General features: G+C 35.6%; 1 long non-coding RNA gene across 1 annotated transcript in view; it reads right to left on the bottom strand.

Annotated features, from left to right (window-relative positions):
• Nucleotides 1–795: 795 nt before the first annotated feature.
• The window catches only part of LOC128247327 (uncharacterized), a 63863-nt gene continuing 55365 nt past the window's right edge, over nt 796–9293 (bottom strand). Inside the window, exon 4 of the long non-coding RNA XR_008263710.1 lies at nt 796–1766. This is a non-coding gene — a long non-coding RNA (uncharacterized LOC128247327). The remainder of the gene's footprint in view (nt 1767–9293) is intronic.

Genomic DNA, 9293 nt, shown 5'->3' with positions numbered 1-9293 from the left:
TTCGATTTCACTTGCCTCAAAAGGTCTTTGCAAGCGGAGTTTAGTGTCCAATGAAGGAAAGGTATGCATAAGTAGGCTGGCTACACCCCTGGCAGAGGCCTTGGATTCTGGTCTCACTTGGCTTGCTGGGTCTTCTCACGCACAGCATATTTCCAAAGGTCTTGGTCAGAAGTCATTGCCTCGGTGAGGCCTAATGTTCGAAGGTCGTGCTTCACCGCCTCATCCTAGGTCTTCCTGGGTCTACCTCTTCCACAGGTTCCCTTAACCGCTAGGGTGTGGCACTCTTTCACACAGCTATCCTCTTCTATTCTTGCCACATGTCCATACCAGCACAGTCGTCTCTCTTGCACACCACAACCGATGCTTCTTAGGTTCAACTTTTCTCTCAAGGTACTTACACTCTGTCGTTTCCTTCATTGGACACTAAACTCAGCTTGTGAAAACCTTTTGGGGCAAGTGAAAGCGAAATCGTGATGGCACCTGTGCCCAGCATCGCCTTCCTGGCACTTGTGCTGGTGGCATGTGTAAAGACATTCGAGCGAGATCGCTGCCAGTGCCACTGGACTGGCTCCTGTGCAGGTGGCATGTAAAATACACCATTTTCAGCGTGGCCGTTGCCAGTACCGCCTGACTGGCCTTCGTGCCGGTGGCACGTAAAAGCACCCACTACATTCTCAGAGTGGTTGGCGTTATGAAGGGCATCCAGCTGTAGAAACTCTGCCAAATCAGATTGGAGACTGGTGTAGCCATCTGGTTCACCGGTCCTCAGTCAAATCATCCAACTAATGCTAGCATGGAAAGCGGACGTTAACCGATGATGATGATGAATAACATATCTTCTGAAGAACTATTTTGTCAAGATACAGTAGTCACCTGTTCTGTCTTATATTCTCTAACATCTGTGTTCATCTCACATAATGCAGGTGTACTATTTACATGAAGAAGTATATTCAAACAGCTATCAACACATTCTATTGTTTCCACATGAGATAAAAACACACGATAAGCTTGTAGCAGTTTAGTTTGATCCTTTTTGTCTTATCTTTTCTGTATAATGACAGCACTCCTTTTGTCATCCATAATGGTACATATTCTGTTAGACAATAAACAGGGTATCTTGTTATTATTGATATTGTTACTGTTATTGTAATACTTGTCGTCGTCATCATCACCATTACCATCATCATCATGATCATCAGTAGTGGTGGTGGTGGTGGTACATTTTTGCTGTTTTGTTATTATAATACCGAACATTGTTTTGTTCCTTGTAACATTCTTCACAATCTTCTCCATACACATCCATGCTTCTTTAATCTTTTGATAGTTTTTGTTTTGTATGCAATGATGCTCATTAAAATCATTCTAATAATTACCATCATAATCATCATCATCATCATTATCATCATCAAAATCTTCATCTTTGCCATCATCATCACCCTCACAAACATTGTTAGCATTAACATCAGTATTATCATCATCATCATCGTCATAACTATTGGTTTGTCCCAGTTGGATCACTGACTTCACTGCTGTCAACATCATCACCTCTTCCCTCCCTATTGGTTCATCATTAATGACATCGTCATCATCGTTGTCATCGTCATCGTCATCGTCGTCACTGTTGAACCATTATTAATGATGTCATCATCATCATTCCTGTCAAAGTTGTAACATTGTTCTTATCTCCAAAACATCAATGTCAATTTTCATATACCACTACTTCTACATATTTTCAATCTTTGAAAAGGTCATCCTTTCCTGCTAATCTGAAATATCAAGATATCCCTGGATTTAATGTATGACATTTAAATTTTGTTTTGGCTAATATTAAAGATTTCTCAGCATTAAGAGATAAGACATCGATAAGAAAAACCTTCCATAAAACAACTTAACTTGTATACATGATTTATTTTTACTCAAAAATTTGCATCACTTTAAAATAAAAATATTTTTATAAAGGTTTTTGATACAAAATTATTATCTAAATTATTCCATAAACAACATATTCTTCAAAATAAAACTATTTTTACCTTTCAAGCAAATATGTCTGTTTATTTTCTTTTACTTTCATTATTTCTCTCTCTATCACATATATAGTAATAAATTCATTTTTTCGCGAATAGCTTATTTAAAAGATGGTGTGTGCATATATATATAATACAAACTACATATATATATATATAATATAAACTACATATATACATATATATATGTATATATATTAATATACATATATATCTATATTTATCTGTGTATCTATCCATCTACCTATCTACCTGTCTATCTATCTGTCTATCTATCTATACATATATATATATATATATATATATATATATCTGTGTGTGTCTCTGTGTGTATAAAAGCAATGAGATATATAACATTTAAATTTTGTTTTTCCTTATAGGAATCAAAAAATAAAATAAATATAGGGCTGCAAATAGAAGTGCTCAAGTAAAAAAACGATGCAAAAGACAAACTCAGTGGTTAAAAAAATAAACATCATAATTAGGCAAACAACTTTATATCTTCCCCATATATTCACACCATAGAACACATTACCAGAATGTGAAACCTCTTTGGTGAAGATACTTTTTTTCTTTATGATGGGGCCATTGCCGGTTTGGTGTTTTAATGTGTTAATGGATTGTTGCAGTGACTCCTGAATGGCCGTAGACTTGAATTGTTTCTTGCATTTAACAATGGACATTATTCGGGATTATTTTTGCCTTTAATAGTTCAACTATCTTAATTTGGCTTTTCTTTTTCTTAATCTTTTGTGGCTTTGCTATATATTGGCGGTCTAGTCAACTGTATACTCAATCAGGTGATACATAAAACAGTCATACCCAGCACCATAGTCACCTGCTACAAAGGTAAAGGTGATGCATTAGATACAAATAGTTATAGAGGTATCAAGTTGTTGGATCAGGTAATGAAAGTCACCGAGAGGGTCATAGCCCAACTAATTAGGGAGAGAGTTAGATTAGACAGCTGCTAGGAAATACCTAGTCAAAGATAAACCTCTGTACTCTGCTTTCGTTGACATGGGGAAAGCCTTTGACAGGATCCCCCAATTCCTTATCTGGTACTCAATGCAGAAACTATGGATAGATGAGTGGTTAGTGAGAACTGTACAAGCCATGCACAGGGATGCTGTCAATAAGGTGAAGGTTGGCAACAAGTATAGGGAAGAATTCTGGGTAGGGGTAGGGGTCAACTAATGGTCAATCCTCAACTCCCTCTTATTCATCATAGTCTTCCATGAAATTACAGAGGAATTCAAGACAAGATGCCCCTTGGAGCTTCTCTATGGTGATGAACTTGCTCTAATAGCTGAGTCACTATCAAAAGTAGAGGAGAAGTTTCATGTGTGGAAGGAAGGTCTAGAATCGAAGGGCCATAGAGTCAATCTAGCAAAAATCAAAGTCTTAGTAAGTAGGAAGGCAGACAAATCACAGATCCCTTCAGGTAAATAGCCCTGCTGGACCTGTAGAATAGGTATAGGTAGAAACTCCATAATATGTACCCAGTGTAAGCTATGGACACATAAGTGGTACAGCAATGTCAAAGGAAGGCTAACTGGGAGGATAGTTTTTGTGTGTGGCAGATGCACAGGGGCGGTAAACACTGAAAATGTGTAGAAAACAGCTTCCGTCACATGCCAGAGGGAAAAACTAGAAGTAGTTGATAGCTTCCATTACCTAGGTGACCAAATCAGTTGTGGGGTGAATGCTCTGGGAGCGTAGCATCTAGAAACAGAATAGCCTGGGCAAAGTTCAGACAGCTCCTACCTCTGCTGGTAACAAAGGCCTCTCACTCCGAGTGAAAGGTGGACTGTATGACGCATATGTGTGAACAGCCATGCTACATGGAAGTGAAACATGGGCTGTGACAGCTGAAGATATGTGTAAGCTTCAAAGAAATGAAGCTAGTATGCTCCACTGAATGTGTAACGTCAGTGTGCATACATGAGAGTGTAAACATGCTGAGAGAAAAGTTGGACATACGAAGCATTAGATGTGGTGTACAGGAGAGACAACTGCACTGTTATAGTTATGTGTTGCATATGAATGAAGACAGATGTGTGAAAAAGTGTTACATGCTAACAGTGGAGGGAACCTGTGGAAAAGGTAGACCCAAGAAGACCTGGGATGAGGTGGTGAAACACAACCTTCAAACATTGGGCCTCATGGAGGCAACGATAAGCAACCAAGACCTTTGATAATATGCTGTGCTTGAGAAGACCCGGCAAGCCAAGTGAGACCGTAGCCATAGACTATGTCAGTGTCACATAACCACCCCATTTTAGAGGACCATTCAATCATTGGGCAATATACTGTGCTTGAGAAGACCTGTTGAGTTAGGTGAAATCATTGTCGTCGCTGATGCCAGTACAACCTAACTGGCACCCATGCCAGTGGCACATAAAATGCATCATATGAATGTGGTCGATGCCAGTGCCACCTGACTGGCCCTCATGCTGGTGGCACATAAAAAGCACCCACCACACTCTCAGAGTGGTTGGCAGTTGGAAAGGCATCCAGCTGTAGAAACCATGTCAGATCAGATTGAAGCCTTGTACAGCTTCCTGGCTTGCCAGTCTTCAGTCACACCATCCAACCCATGCCAGCAGGGAAAGCAGACATTATGATGATGACAACCGATGCTGGTGTGTTTACATCCCCGTAACGTAGTGGTTCAGCAAAAGAGACCGATAGAATAAGTACTGGGCTTACAAAGAATAAGTCTTGGGGTCCATTTGCTTGACTAAAGGCAGAGCTCCAGCATGGCTACAGTCAAATGAATGAAACAAGTAAAAGAGTATATAAATATATATATATATATATATAGATATATATATATATATATATATATATAACCCATGCTAGCATGGAAAGCAGACGTTAAACGATGAGGATGATGATGTACACACACACACACACACACATATATATATATATATATAATATGCATATACATACAGACACACACGTATATATTTGTATGTATGTACGTATGTATGTATGTCTGTGCTAACCCTGTGCGAATACAGAAGGAAATCTGTTGTTTCAAAATATCTATTACATCATTTTTGCTGGTTGGGGTGACTGATATATTTTACTTGTCTCTTCTTTACTATGTCTCATAGCCTGGCATTCCATTGCCATCAAAAATAATATTTTATCTTCACGCAATGTGACCTAACTACTGTTAAAGGAAAACTTGGAGAGGAATTAACAAGAATGTGGCATAAGTGAATTCAAAGACATCAGTCTTTGGTGATGTAACATGAATAGTAATAATATATATTATAATATACACAACTGCTGCTGACAAGCACTTCTAGCAGAATATTTCAAATTTCAACATTCCAGTCAAATAATAGAATTATATTTCTTCATAAATACATTTATGAATATACGCATACATAAATATGCACACATACCTCTCGGCACAGACATAGCTGTGGCTGAGAATTCTGCTTCCCAACCAAGGTACTATACAGTGAATTTTGGGTTCTGCCCCTTTGCATGATACTTAAGTGTCATGCACTAACTACACTTGGCTAACCAAAGCCTAACTTGTGAGTGGGCTTGGTAGACAAAAATTGAAAGCATATACCTGCATACATGTATACACGCATAGTAATTCATATACATATTCATGACCTGTAGGGACACCATATTTCATTATGCAACTATAATATACTAGAAAGTATATTAAACACTTTTATAAGTCAATATTGTGTTCTACTGTTTTAGTAGTGCTATTATATTATTTGTTAAGGTTATCTCTATATATATTCTATAGAAATTACAGCCAGGACTGATTTTGTTATGTTTTGTATCAGCGACACTGAATATGAACAACAATGAAATTAAATATGAGAATTGGGTAATGGAAATATATACCATATTTTAGGAAATTTTGCTTTTTCCTCAGCACCCATCCAACCCATTAATCACCCATGAATTCATTGTTTAAATATAGCCACTAACTATAGTAGTGTAACAGTTTTTTTATGTTCATTATTGGAATAGTTTAGGGTGTAGGTAGAGGGAGGGAAGTTGCTGAGATATTTACATGTCTAGCTACTAGAAAAATTATTGGTCTGAAAAAAGTTTTGTGCTTGTATGAAAAGACTAGTTTCAATTCAGAATTTGGTCTATGAATGTGAGAATGTGGTAGAATCCATGTTACAAAGTTGGCAGGGCTTGTTATTACCTTGGGTAGTTGTGTGTGTGAGAGTATTTTCTAGTTGATGCTAAACAGTATTTTTTTTATTTCAATGTCCATATATATTTGGATAGTAATGTATCATTTTTCCTATTTGGGTTGCAAAATACGTTGGCTGTATCATGTCTTGAACTGGCTTTCTGTATATCTCATATGTGCAGATATAGTAGTTGGTGTCATGTTTGAGGTTAGTGTTGAGGGACAGTTTTCTTCTAGAGGGCAGCATGAAGGTGTTCGACAATTGTAATTGTTATTATCTACGTAGTTTCGGTTTTCACTTTTAGACATTTTTTAGGGTTGCAATTGGCTATACTTCTTTCAAAGTTGTTGGTAGTGGAGTATGACAAGTTTACATTGTGTTTGTTTATTAGTTTGTAATACTTCTGGTTGAGGTGGAAGTGTTTTTGCAATATTTTGAAAAAATAATTTATCTATTAGTGTGGAGACTTGTATGTTGAAAGGGGGATCAAACTAGATGATTTTCTTTTTTTATTCTGACATATCTTATTTATTGTGAGAGGTTTGTTATTTATATATTGGCACTTTTTTCTTGTAACTACTGTCACTGAGAGCTTCGTTATATGGAGTTGATATTTCATTTAGTATTTTTTTCATTTAAAGTTAAAGTGGAAAGTTTGGGAGAAATGTTCTTTACTAAATCTCTGATAATGCCTTTTGGGGTGGTTCTCTATTTATATACAGAATTTTTAGGTTATCTTTCTTGAATGGTTTTTAGATACCGGATTCTTTGTCATGGGTAGCATCTAGGAAGATGACTGACTTTAGTCATATTACTACTTTAATGGAGATGCACAAGTTTTTGAAGAAGTGATGTAGTTCCCTTCGAAATTTATCAGTTTTTTGTGGATTGTGATTTCTTAGTAGGAGTTGTCAGTCACCCCAATATAGACTGAGAAGGATGAAAATTTGTTGTGCAAGTTTTCTATATAAAGACCAACGATGTCACTTACCTTTGTCAAGTCCTTTGATCTTATGCTTACATCAAATGAATCTTCAAAGTTTTTCCTAATCCAGAAAGCATTGTTGTAGAAGAGGAGCTATTTCCTTGCTTGTAATATTGTTTCTTTATTAGTGTTGTTTGTGAAAACAGGTTTTGTTATTGACGTACAATAATCTCTTATGTCAAACTGGAAGAAGTGGCATCCATTTTTGTTTCGGATCTTGTTGAGACAATCTATTACCTTGTAAGTGTTACTCCAGAGAAATAATATTGGTTTTTTTTTTCTTTTTGGTGAGAATTTGCATATGATTTTTTTTACTAATAATGCCTATGTCTGGTTTTGCAGGATTTTTTTAGTCTGACAAATGGATTGTCATTGAAGTCTGGTTTGTAGTCTTTCAAGCTTATATATGGGTATTTTGATATTAATGTGTCTACTCTGTCATCTATTTTAAATCTTATGGTTACTTCTTTGTCTTTGGTGTCTAGATCATTTAAAGTTGCATTTTTGTGTGTGTTAGAGATTGTGACTGAAAGAAAGCAGTTATAAATAGTTTGATTTGTTTCCTTTATCTTATACATGGCATAAATATCTTAGTTATCATTCAGCTAGTGTTAGGAACATAAATTGGTGGAAGATTTTAATTCAAAATTTATGAAAGCAAGACATTTGTACTCAGAGCCAGAGCCGGTTTCAGCAGGGTTGGTAACGAAAAGGTTAACCTGCCTTCTAAAGTAGTACTATAGATAGTGTATTCAGTCAGTTGACAATTTTCACCTAATACTGTGAAATTGTTTCATGGTCACGTTTACTAAATCTAAATTTTTCAGTAATTGAACTGGGTACAGGTTGCTGATGTTCAGCTATTAATTTAATTAGATCTGAGTATATATTGTCACTGGATTTGGTTCGAGCAATAAGGCTGCAGAATATAATTCTGTGAGATATGAAAACTGGTATTGAAAATATTAGCTCTCCTATAAGTCACAATAATGTGACTGAAACACTATCCAATCCAATTCTCAGGGAAGGATAGTTCTAAAGATCAAAACATCAGAGTTTATAGAAATGTGGGGAGTATACTCACCTATAATCTCAATAAATACAGGTGGAATGCTCAGACCTCAACATATAAGCCCAATATTACAGTCTTAATGATTTATGCTAAAGAAGAGAAAGTATGTTATAGTAACAGAAATCAGTTGTCCAACATACGTTAACATGATGTTAATGATAACAGAACCAGAAAACATTTTCTAAACTAATGGGCGATCTGCATGTGCTATTTGTATATAATTTTAATTTACACCTGTGATGAGTTACTTCAGTACTTATTTTGATAGGATGGGCTTCACAAAAGCAGAAAGAACAAGATTAATTGCAAAATTTCATGCAATTAATGGAGATGCAGAGCATATATAAGACATTCCAGAAATTTAATCTGTAGTATACAAATTATGTATGTGTGGTGAGAAAATTCTCAGAGTAGCACAGGCATTAATGAAGTTAATTATAAGAAATTGAAGCCTTATCACTTTGTGAGAAAATATAATACATACATCATAAAATATATACATACATAAAAAATATATATATATATATATGACAAGGAAAAATATTTACTTATATACATTCACAAATACGCACTTATATATATATGTTGCGGTTGATTGTTATTCATGATTGCTTTTGTAGTTATTCAACCATCACCATCCAGGCATCTCCTTGAAAGTGTGGGCGTATATAATCATCTAGGGTTCTTGAAGAGTTTTTTTTTTCTTAAGCATTACAAGCATTTGCAATTAACTGGCAACATTCTTGAAGAGATGATCTTTGCAGTATCCAACGAAATGATACTGATCATTCCTAGTGAATATTCACAGTCAATGTTTATTCACATGCATCTATGTTTAGAATTTAATATATATATATATATATATATATATATATATATATAGGAAAATGAAAAAAAGCCAGAATGCTGAACTGGAAGCATATTTTAATAAAGATTTCTTCTAACCGGTTTTCATTGCGAAAAAGCAAATTATCAAGAAGAAGGAGAATGAAAATGTTTTTTTACAAAGAAGTACAAAA

The sequence above is a fragment of the Octopus bimaculoides genome, chromosome 1 (assembly GCF_001194135.2).
Source record: "Octopus bimaculoides isolate UCB-OBI-ISO-001 chromosome 1, ASM119413v2, whole genome shotgun sequence".
Classification (NCBI taxonomy): domain Eukaryota; kingdom Metazoa; phylum Mollusca; class Cephalopoda; order Octopoda; family Octopodidae; genus Octopus; species Octopus bimaculoides.
Note: the sequence above shows the minus strand (reverse complement) of the source record. Positions and strands in the feature narration are given on the sequence as shown.